The 8,917-nt window shown below is 49.7% G+C and overlaps 1 long non-coding RNA gene across 1 annotated transcript; it reads left to right on the top strand.

The window, feature by feature from the left end:
- The first annotated feature begins 1,687 nt into the window (after positions 1–1,687).
- LOC117076511 lies at positions 1,688–6,577 on the top strand. Its single transcript, XR_004434389.1, has 3 exons — positions 1,688–1,836; positions 2,402–2,696; positions 3,973–6,577. It is a non-coding gene; the product is annotated as an uncharacterized LOC117076511 (long non-coding RNA).
- Positions 6,578–8,917: the final 2,340 nt, after the last annotated feature.

The raw sequence follows: 8,917 nt of genomic DNA, 5'->3' as shown, positions 1-8,917 counted from the left end.
TAATACACCTTTCATGGGCCTCCTTGCTGTCCTTGTCTCACTTCCCACTGCCCAGCTGGTGTTTTCTGGAATCTCCTGCCCTCATACCCTTGTCTCAGACTCTGCTTCTGGAAGGACCCAAAAGATGGGAGTCAGCGAGAGTTGTGTTGTGTGACCTTTAATACACTAACGGACACAAAATAAAACTACATATAAAGCTTGGGGATAGTAGACACAAAATTCAGCACAGTGGTTACCTCTCTGGGGTGCAGGGAGAGGGGCTGGCAGGGGCAGTCTTGGGGTTGGTCTATTTTCTTATCTGGGAGGTGGGTTCAGGGATATGTATTTCATGATTCTTTATGCCTTACCCATACATTATATATTCCTCTTTGGAATGCATGGCATAGACTCCATAATAAATTATTGTAAAATTATCTGGGGACCAGATAAACCCTACTTGCTGGCTGCATCTAGTCCCTAGGCCACCTGTTTCTGACACCTCCCTTACAGATGAGAAAACTTGGACTCTGAGGGCTTTCAGCCACTATATATTGCTTCATTTTACGTTTTTACAATTGGGAAATTTCACATCAAAATAGAAATGTTCAACTCCCTTGAAAGATAATCAGAAGATCGGACAAGGCTGGACCTACGTTACTACAGGGTAATAGCTGCCAGAGCTGCATCGCTGGGGACCTGCTAGGCGGGGCACAGTGCCTGCTGCTCCATCCCCAGAGCAGCATCCGTCCTTCCCATGACCTTTCTGTCCTCCCCTATAGACGTCTGAGCTGAGCTCACACATGGGAGAATCTCTCCAATGGTTCACCCATGCAATGCCCTAGGTGGAGAGCCCAGCACAGGCCCAGTGCTAAATAAAGCCACTTCTTATCATTGTGGTTAGAGAAGATAACTCCAACACCCGAGGGGGCAGCCGGGCTTAGTGTTCTTGTCCTGAGCCTGCTGAGGTGCTATGATGAGGCCAAGGTCACCGTCTGAACAGCAGTGCAATCAGGACTCCACCCGGTCCCTGGGGCATATCTGCAGGTCCATTGGGCCTCAACTTCAGGGAGCAGGGGCCAGGCCGAGCTCCCCAAGGCCTTGGGTGCCCCAGCTCAGGCCAGCTGCTCTGACACAGCCCACACTTTGTGGCCAGAGGCGAGGCAGGGCAGTGGGGGAGACCTACCAGACAGGTGGCATCTCAGGCCTCCCAAATGAGTGGGACAAAGGGATGTGCTGGAATTCCACCTCCCAGAGCAGCTCCTCCCCTGGCCAGGGAACGGAGGTGGACTTTGGGGCCTGAGAATCGTTGCCAGCGGATGGAGGCTTTGTTTGCTTCACTGAGTCCCCAGACCAGGGGCCGGCCGGAGAGAGGGCTCTTTCCTGAGAGGCTGGACTTTCCCACAGGAACAAAGTGGGGCTTGTTAGCCGGGCATGAATCTTGGCGTGGGGCGGCCCGGGCCAGGCTCAGCGCTGCCAGGCGGCGGCTCCGCGATATCAGGCAAATTCCGCCTTCCCCACAGCTGGGGCTGACAGCAGGAAGCCCCAGGGAGGCTCCGGACAAAGGCAGAAAAATGGGCCACGTTTATTCATTCACTGACCAGCCCGGGCCTGGCTGGCCCAGGGGCCCTGTCTCCATGGCTACGGGCAGCCTTCAGAGCTCCTGGTTGGCTCCTCTGTGACCACAGCCCCTCCATGGCCACACACCCCAACACACAGAGACACAGCATCATGAAAGCAGAGGCTGCCTCGGGACGGCTCTGCCCCGGGGAGCGTGGGGCCATCTGAGCCAAACAGAATCGAGGGCTTGGACACAACCCAGGGTGTGAGTTGAGCTCTGAATGTCAAGACTAGTCCTGGGTGAGTCAGGCAAAGGCAACAGGTTCAAATCCACACACCAGCTAAGCACCTACTGTGTGCAGCATGGGAGTGTTTCTGTCAAGCCAACTCGGTTTGTTCTCACTCACCCGGTTTGAAAATAGAGGCTGGGGAGCCCAGTGAGAGAGGCACACCCTTTGCCTTGGGAAGGTGTCAGGCAGGAACTGTCATCGGCATTGAGTCTTGAAGGATGCATAGGAGTTTGCCAAGCAGGGAGGCAAAGGGCATTCCAGGCAGAAGGAACGGCTTGAGCACAGGCCCCGAGGCCTGCGATTAATGTGTAGAGTGATTAGGGGTAACTGAAAGGCTCTTTGAACTGGAGTGGTGGGAAGAGGACGCAGCTGAAAATGAGGCAGTTGTGGGGGTGGGACAACCGTGCAGTGTGACTCAGAGAACCGGGGCCGTCTGCTCCCCTGTCACTGTCATGCTAGAGAAGGCCCCCAGTAATTCCACGAGTTGTGAATTTCAGGGAAGACAGAAGGTTAACGTATAGCTAATACTTTGCAGTTTGCAGAGGCCTTTCATATATTCACATGGTCTTATTTAGACCTATGGCCACCCAGCTGGGAGGGAGCTGACAGATGAGGAAACAGGCCCAGAGTGGTGCCGGAGGTCTCCAAGCCAGGAAGTAGCCCATGGGGACTGGAATGCAGGGCCCTGAGCCTGACAGAACTCTCTGGGAAGGCGCTGGAGCCCCGAAGGATGAGCAAAATGATCATGATGATCTTTGTCCCTTGCTCGCAAGTTCTAAAACTGCTACAAAGGAGCAGCCACGAGTGTCCTCCCTTCCAGACCACTCCAAGCTGCTTCTAGAGGGACTGGAGATCCCCCAGCAGAAACAGGTCTAAATCCCGAGCAACTTAGAGTCTGGGATATGGTGAATGGCTCAGAGGCTTGGAGCAGGCACAAGAGTGGCTCTCAATGTCTGATGGCCCAGACCACACTTCCCGTCTTTCACAGGCCCACGCTGCTTCTTTGGCCCTGGGTCTCCCAGACGGAGCCAACGGGCTGGGCCTGCAAGGGTGACCTTGGGACCCAAAGGCTGGTGGGAGGGGGGTGCTATCAGACACTGCTATGACACAGTGTCATTTAGTCTTCACAACAACCTCTGTTTTGCAGGTGAGGAAACTGAAGCTCTGAGAGCAGTAGCTCCCCTGAGCCGCGCAGCTGGAGAGCGCTGAGCCCACGGCAGAGCTGGGGCTTTTTGAAGGCGCACAGAGGAAGGGTTTGCTCCCCTTGCCGAGTTTCCTCATGCTCATTTCCATCCCCAGCCCTCAGGTGTGTCTGACCTCTGCCCACTGAAAGGCGCCTTCCCTCACTCTGCTGCTGGGCTCGGTTGTCTGCTGTCTTTCTGCTGCCTCTGACTTCTGCCAACTTGACCTTGGCTTCTGGTTCCTTCTGCCTTTCAGAGCCTGACATTGTTGATCTTCATCCTGAAGTCTCGCCTGAGTCTCCTTCACCTGGTTGTGCTACCCATAAAATAAAAAAAGGAAGAAAAAGAAAAAAAAAAAAGAAGATAATAAAACCAAGAAAAAGGAGGAAGAAGAGGGCTGTGGGATTAGCACCAAAGCCTCCTGGGTGTAGACCTGCCCTTTGGCCTCTTCTCAGGGTGCTTTCGGCTTTGGGTAAAGAAGAAATGATAATAATGATACCTAAAAACCATTTAGGACAGAAATGGCCAACTTAGCATAGCAGGAGCGCCCTCCAATCTGGCACCTGAGGCAGGCATAGCTAATCGATCACAGCACTCTCTCTGGCTCAGCTTGGCCTCAGCTTCAGCATTGTTCTCAACACACGGATCAGGCAGCCACCGTCAGGCAGAGTTGACACTCAAGATAACCTGAACTTGTCACCTTGCCTATGAGTCTGTGCTCTCCATTCAAGCTTCACTTTTGCCCCATTTGTCCAGGCAGGTGTAATTATCTTCATTTTACAGGTGAAGAGACTGAAGCCCAGAGTGATATTTTCTGCAACACACAGCTACTTCATGACAGAGCTAAGGATGAGAACTGAGGCCTCTCTCTCTCTGTCCCTGCTCAGGACATGTTTAAAAGGCCCCATGCAATCAAGGAGGTAGCATTTGAATAGATGTATTCTTCCTCCTTTTTTGTTTTCCAGTCCCATTTTCCACTGCTTTGGTCAGGGAGTGAGTCCCCTGATGTCATCCGAGGATATGAGGCATCGCTAAATCTGGCCATCCCCTGAAGCACCCAGCCTCACCGACTTCCTGAAGCGTGGATGAACGCTGCTGCCACAAATGTGCTGTGACAGCCACTGACAAGGAGAGCGAGTGATGTTTGTGCCACCCTGCTGAGCATGAGGGAGCTGCTCGGGGAAGCCAGGGGCTGGGGCATCTCAATAGCACTGAGGGCAGCCTCGGGGGGATTCACAGCACACCCACCCCCAGATCACTGCTAATTCTGGGGGATAGATGACAAAGCTTTCTGACCTTGCACTTTCCTTTGGCTGCTAAACTGAATGAAGCCTGCTTCTTAGACCCAAGCCCCTGCTAAGTGTCTCACTGTCTCTTCTGGCCATCCCTGTCCCCAAACCCAGAACCCTCCTCTGAACCTCCACATGCAGTGGGTGCCAACTGTCTCCCACCTACCTGCCTGGGTCTCTGCCCCTCAGCTGCTCACAAGTGGCTGTGTTCTTCCACTCACCTGCTGGGATACCCACTGGCTCACCAGCCCCCATCCTCTCCACACCTGGTCTCACCTGCCAGGCTTGCCTTCTTCCCCGTCACCTGCAGACAGGTCCTTTTCCAGACACACCTGCCCTACTCCTACTGGTTGGCATGGTGAGGCCCTCACTCCCTTCTCTCCAGGGTCCCATGTGCTCTCCTGGCACAAATTCACCCAGATATTTCTTGATCTAGCTCTGTCCCAGAAAGTGTTACCTTTGCAATGGCAAACACCTGTATTAATTGCCGTGCAAGTGACGCATACTTATCATATGCTTGCCTGTTCCAGGCACCAATGGCTGTCTTTTTTGTTTTGTGACAGGTTCCAGTGAGTGAGTCTGACTTATAATTGTAGAGACTTAGCTCACATTCTCCTTCCTCCACCTTGACAATCGTGCTAATGACAAAGTTGTCATTTACTGAGCACTTGCCATGTACCAATCACTGTGCCAGGAGATTTACCTGCATGGACTCACAAAATCTTTGCAATATTCTGGAAGGAGAGGCAAGTATGCTCCTCTATTTTGTAGATGAGAAAACTGGGCTCAGAAAATGAAGCCATTTTGCCCCAGGTCACCCAACCAGCAAGTGGCAGAGCTATGTTTAAAAGTCAGGATTGTCTATTCCAGAGACCCTGTGTTGCCCACCATGGCACACTGCCTCTCCAGTCAAAGAAAGGTAGCTTAAAGATATCTGCCTTCCAAAATGCTTGGACATTTGTTAGAATATGGAAGAAGATAATATATGGTCCTGTCCTTGAAGAATTGATACTCTATTTGGGGAAACAAAGCAACTCACATTGCCAGCCAATATTTATTTAAATTTCATCTCAGAAAAATAGCAAAAGAGATTTTATTTAACCTGTCAACAGTGATTATCTGATTATGTCTGCTTGAGTATTCTGTAGGATAGACAGCTAAGGCAGTCATGGACTCAGTGGGAAAAAGTTCAGCCATCCATTACTAATGTCTGTTTGGGGCACAGGCATGGGTAGTGGAAGTAGATGTGCCACCAATTTCATTTCTTTGCTTCTATATAGTAGAAAACATGAGCATTTCTAATAAATTCCTAACTATATAAAGCAGACAAGAGAGGAAAGAGAAAGATACCGGTGTGATTGGGAGAGGCTGCCGGAGGAAGGTAAGATATGATCTGTTTGGGGCCACTGTACCCCTGGGGCATGAGGCATCATCAAGGCCAGATTGAATTTTCTAAGGTATAATAAAAAGTTTGGTTCTTCCTTGTGCCTTGGTTCCTCTTCTCTAAAATGGCTAATTCTGTCCAACTAAGATCTACAAGGCCCTTTCTGCTGCCAAGATTTCTAAATAAAGATATCTAATAAGGATGGAACACTTCACAGCTCTCAACCTCCTCTCAGACCCATCAGCTCATTCATATATCATAACAAGCCCATGATGCAGCCATTTTAGAGATGAAAAACTGAGGTCCAGAGAGCTGACACTCATGTTAGCAGAAGTTAGTGGAACCCAGTTCTCTTAACTCTAACCATTCTCTAATCCAAAAGTATATTTACAAATTTTCAAATAATTAGGAAATGTTAGTAATATTTAGAAGCTCCTCAGGTGATTCTAGTTTTCAGCCAGGGTTGAGAATGTTGCTAAAAAGTAAGTTTTATGGCTGATTTCAGAGAAGGAAACAGAGGTTCAGAGTGGTTAAGCAACTTGTCCAAAGTCACACAGCCGAAACATAGTAGAGTGGAAATTCCACTGAAGGAGGCTGACTGTGCAACCCATGTGTCTATTGTGCCCCAGGCACTGTCACATATTATTTCATTTAATTCTCTCAACAACTTTATTTATTTTTAACTCTGAAAACTAATCCAGAAAAGTTAAATAACCAGCCCAAAACTGCAGAACTAATAAAAGGCAGCTAACAATGTTTTCTATCTTGATTCTATTTGGGTAGACAAGTGTATGCATTTGTCAATGGTCACTTGATGGGTCACTTAAGATCTGTACATCACAGTATATGTTGATTTTACCTTTAAAAGGCACAAATAAACTGAACTCTGGGTAACAACATCAAGCAGAGATATTCTGATGTCTCCCTCTTATTTGGAAATGCATTTAAAAGTAGAGTAAATAGATAAGGAGATAAATAAGTGGGCAGTTATGTAATAAAGATGGTGGGTCTATGAGGTTCACTACGTGGGTGCTATTCTTTCAACTTTTCTGCAGGTTTGAACATTTTACATAATAACATGTTGCATGGGGGACAGCAGCCCAAACATTCCATGAGACTGAGTTCAGTGACGACGGAAATCTCTGCCTGTTTTGTGACTGAGTCTCCAGCACCAGGAATAGTGCCTGGCGTGAAGCAGGTGCACAGTAAATATTTGCTGAATGGAAAATGACGGGAGGGTGTTTAGCCTACGGCTTTAACCCTTAAACTAAACATCTTGGAGAGAGGATTGGATGATATATGTGAACAAGGGCGGTGGGAGGAGGGACACTGGGCAGAGTAGGGCGAGTGGGCACAGTAGGGCACAGAGCTCTGGTGGCTTTGCAAGCATGAACTCCGCAGGTTCTTACTTCTGGAAGCTACAGTGAGAGCCTCATCCCCAGGCTTAGCCGCAGTCAGAGCTGGGCTTTATATGGGCGTGTGCTGCCCTCATGTGGCCAAGCCAAAGAATATTGCACTGCTGTTGGAAGGGCCTCTTTTCCCCGATCCCTGGTGGGCATTTAGTTACTCAGATGCTTGGAAGCAAAGGTTGGGGCCAGAGGAACCGTGTCTCTGGGGCCTGGGGCTTCATGCCCCTCTCTTAAATACGAGATGTTGGTCATGTTTAAAACTTCCTCTGGGCAGGGTGGCACATCTGTAGTCCCAGCTGCTCAGGAGGCTGAGGTGGGAGGATGGCTTGAGCCCAGGAGGTCAAAGCTGCAATGAGCTATGATTGTGCTGTTGTACTCTAACCTGAGCAACAGAGTGAGACCCTGTCTCTAAAAAGAAGAAAAATTTCTCACGCTTCCTATTAGCTAATTTTCTCCCAATAGGAGTATGGGTTTCCCAGAGCTCACAACCATCCTGAGATTTGAGAGAAGCAAACGCCATGTTTCAGCACCCACTGCTGTTGCTACTCCTCCATGGGCTGTTTTATTTGGGCATCCCACTGACCCTGCCAATGACCACACATGAGACCACGCAAGATCTCATTTGCAGGCCGGAAAGCAGGGGCTCGGAGAGATCAAGTCACACGCAGCACGTTGGGGACAGGGAAACTGCCTCTGGGAAGTCCAGAGTGTAACAAAGAAGATGGTAGCTTCTCTCTGTGGGCTTTTGAGAACTCCCAAATTCTGGCTGAGAAAAGCTGGCAAGGAGTCAGGCCAGTTTGAAAAAGCCCCAGTACTCACAGTACACAACCTGAGCCCTTCAGCAATCACAGAGGCAAGTTGGGGCTGTCATCCACCCCTTCAATCCCTGCCAAACCCAGCTGTGTGACCCGGGAAAAGTTACTCAGCCTCTCTGAGCCCTACCTCAATGTGTCAAATATGGATCATAATGCCCTCACCTTTTAGGATTGCCATGTATATAAACGATACAGTGCACACCACACATGCTCAGGAATTACTCCTTTTTGACCACAAGGCAGACATTGTATCTATTGTGTTCACTCCTGTGACATGTTTGGATGGGCCAGTTCTCAAAGATGAGCAGGGTAAGAGTTAAGAGTGAAGTCTTTGGAATCAGATACCTGGACCCAAATCCTGGCACTGCCTCTTCAGTCTAGGTGACCTTGAACCATGTATCAATGTAGTGAGGGTTGTGCTGATGAATAGGTGAGTGTGAATAAAGAGCCTGGCGTGGTGCCTGACACATACCAGATGCCCAAATAAATGCTAGTTGATAGTAGGATGACTCAAAGATGGGTATTCAATGTTAGCTCTTGTTGTTGTGAGCCGTTGTGGTAATAGTAAATTAGCCATGCGAATTTCCCCTTCAAGGCTGCACTGGCTGCGGCTCTGCCCTGACTTCATCTGAAGATATGCGTTGGGTGAGAGAAGAGCGGCAATGATAGGAGTGCCCTTGTGTTCCCTGAACACGAATGACCCTGCACCACCAGCACAAGGTCACCCAGCCCTCAGTCATGATGGTTCTCAGTGAAGGGAACCAGGCCCTGGATGCCCTCTGCACCCCCTGAGCTGACATGGTGGGCTTAGGGTCTGGGCTGCAAGGCAGGGGCTTTCCTCTTCTTGGGATGTTCACACTGGTCTTAACACACTGGCCTGGCTGGCATGAGGGCCAAACTGAACAGTGGGAAGAGAAAGAGCATGAATGTGGTGGCCTTCAAGGCAGTGAGTCTCAGATGTCAATGTGCACAAGACTTCCGGTGGGACATGCATTGTGAAAATGCGGGTTCTG

Source organism: Trachypithecus francoisi, unplaced genomic scaffold, assembly GCF_009764315.1.
Source record: "Trachypithecus francoisi isolate TF-2019V2 unplaced genomic scaffold, Tfra_2.0 Lachesis_group0, whole genome shotgun sequence".
Classification (NCBI taxonomy): Eukaryota; Metazoa; Chordata; class Mammalia; order Primates; family Cercopithecidae; genus Trachypithecus; species Trachypithecus francoisi.
The sequence above is the reverse complement of the archived record's forward strand: the minus strand, read 5'-3'. Positions and strand labels throughout refer to the sequence as shown.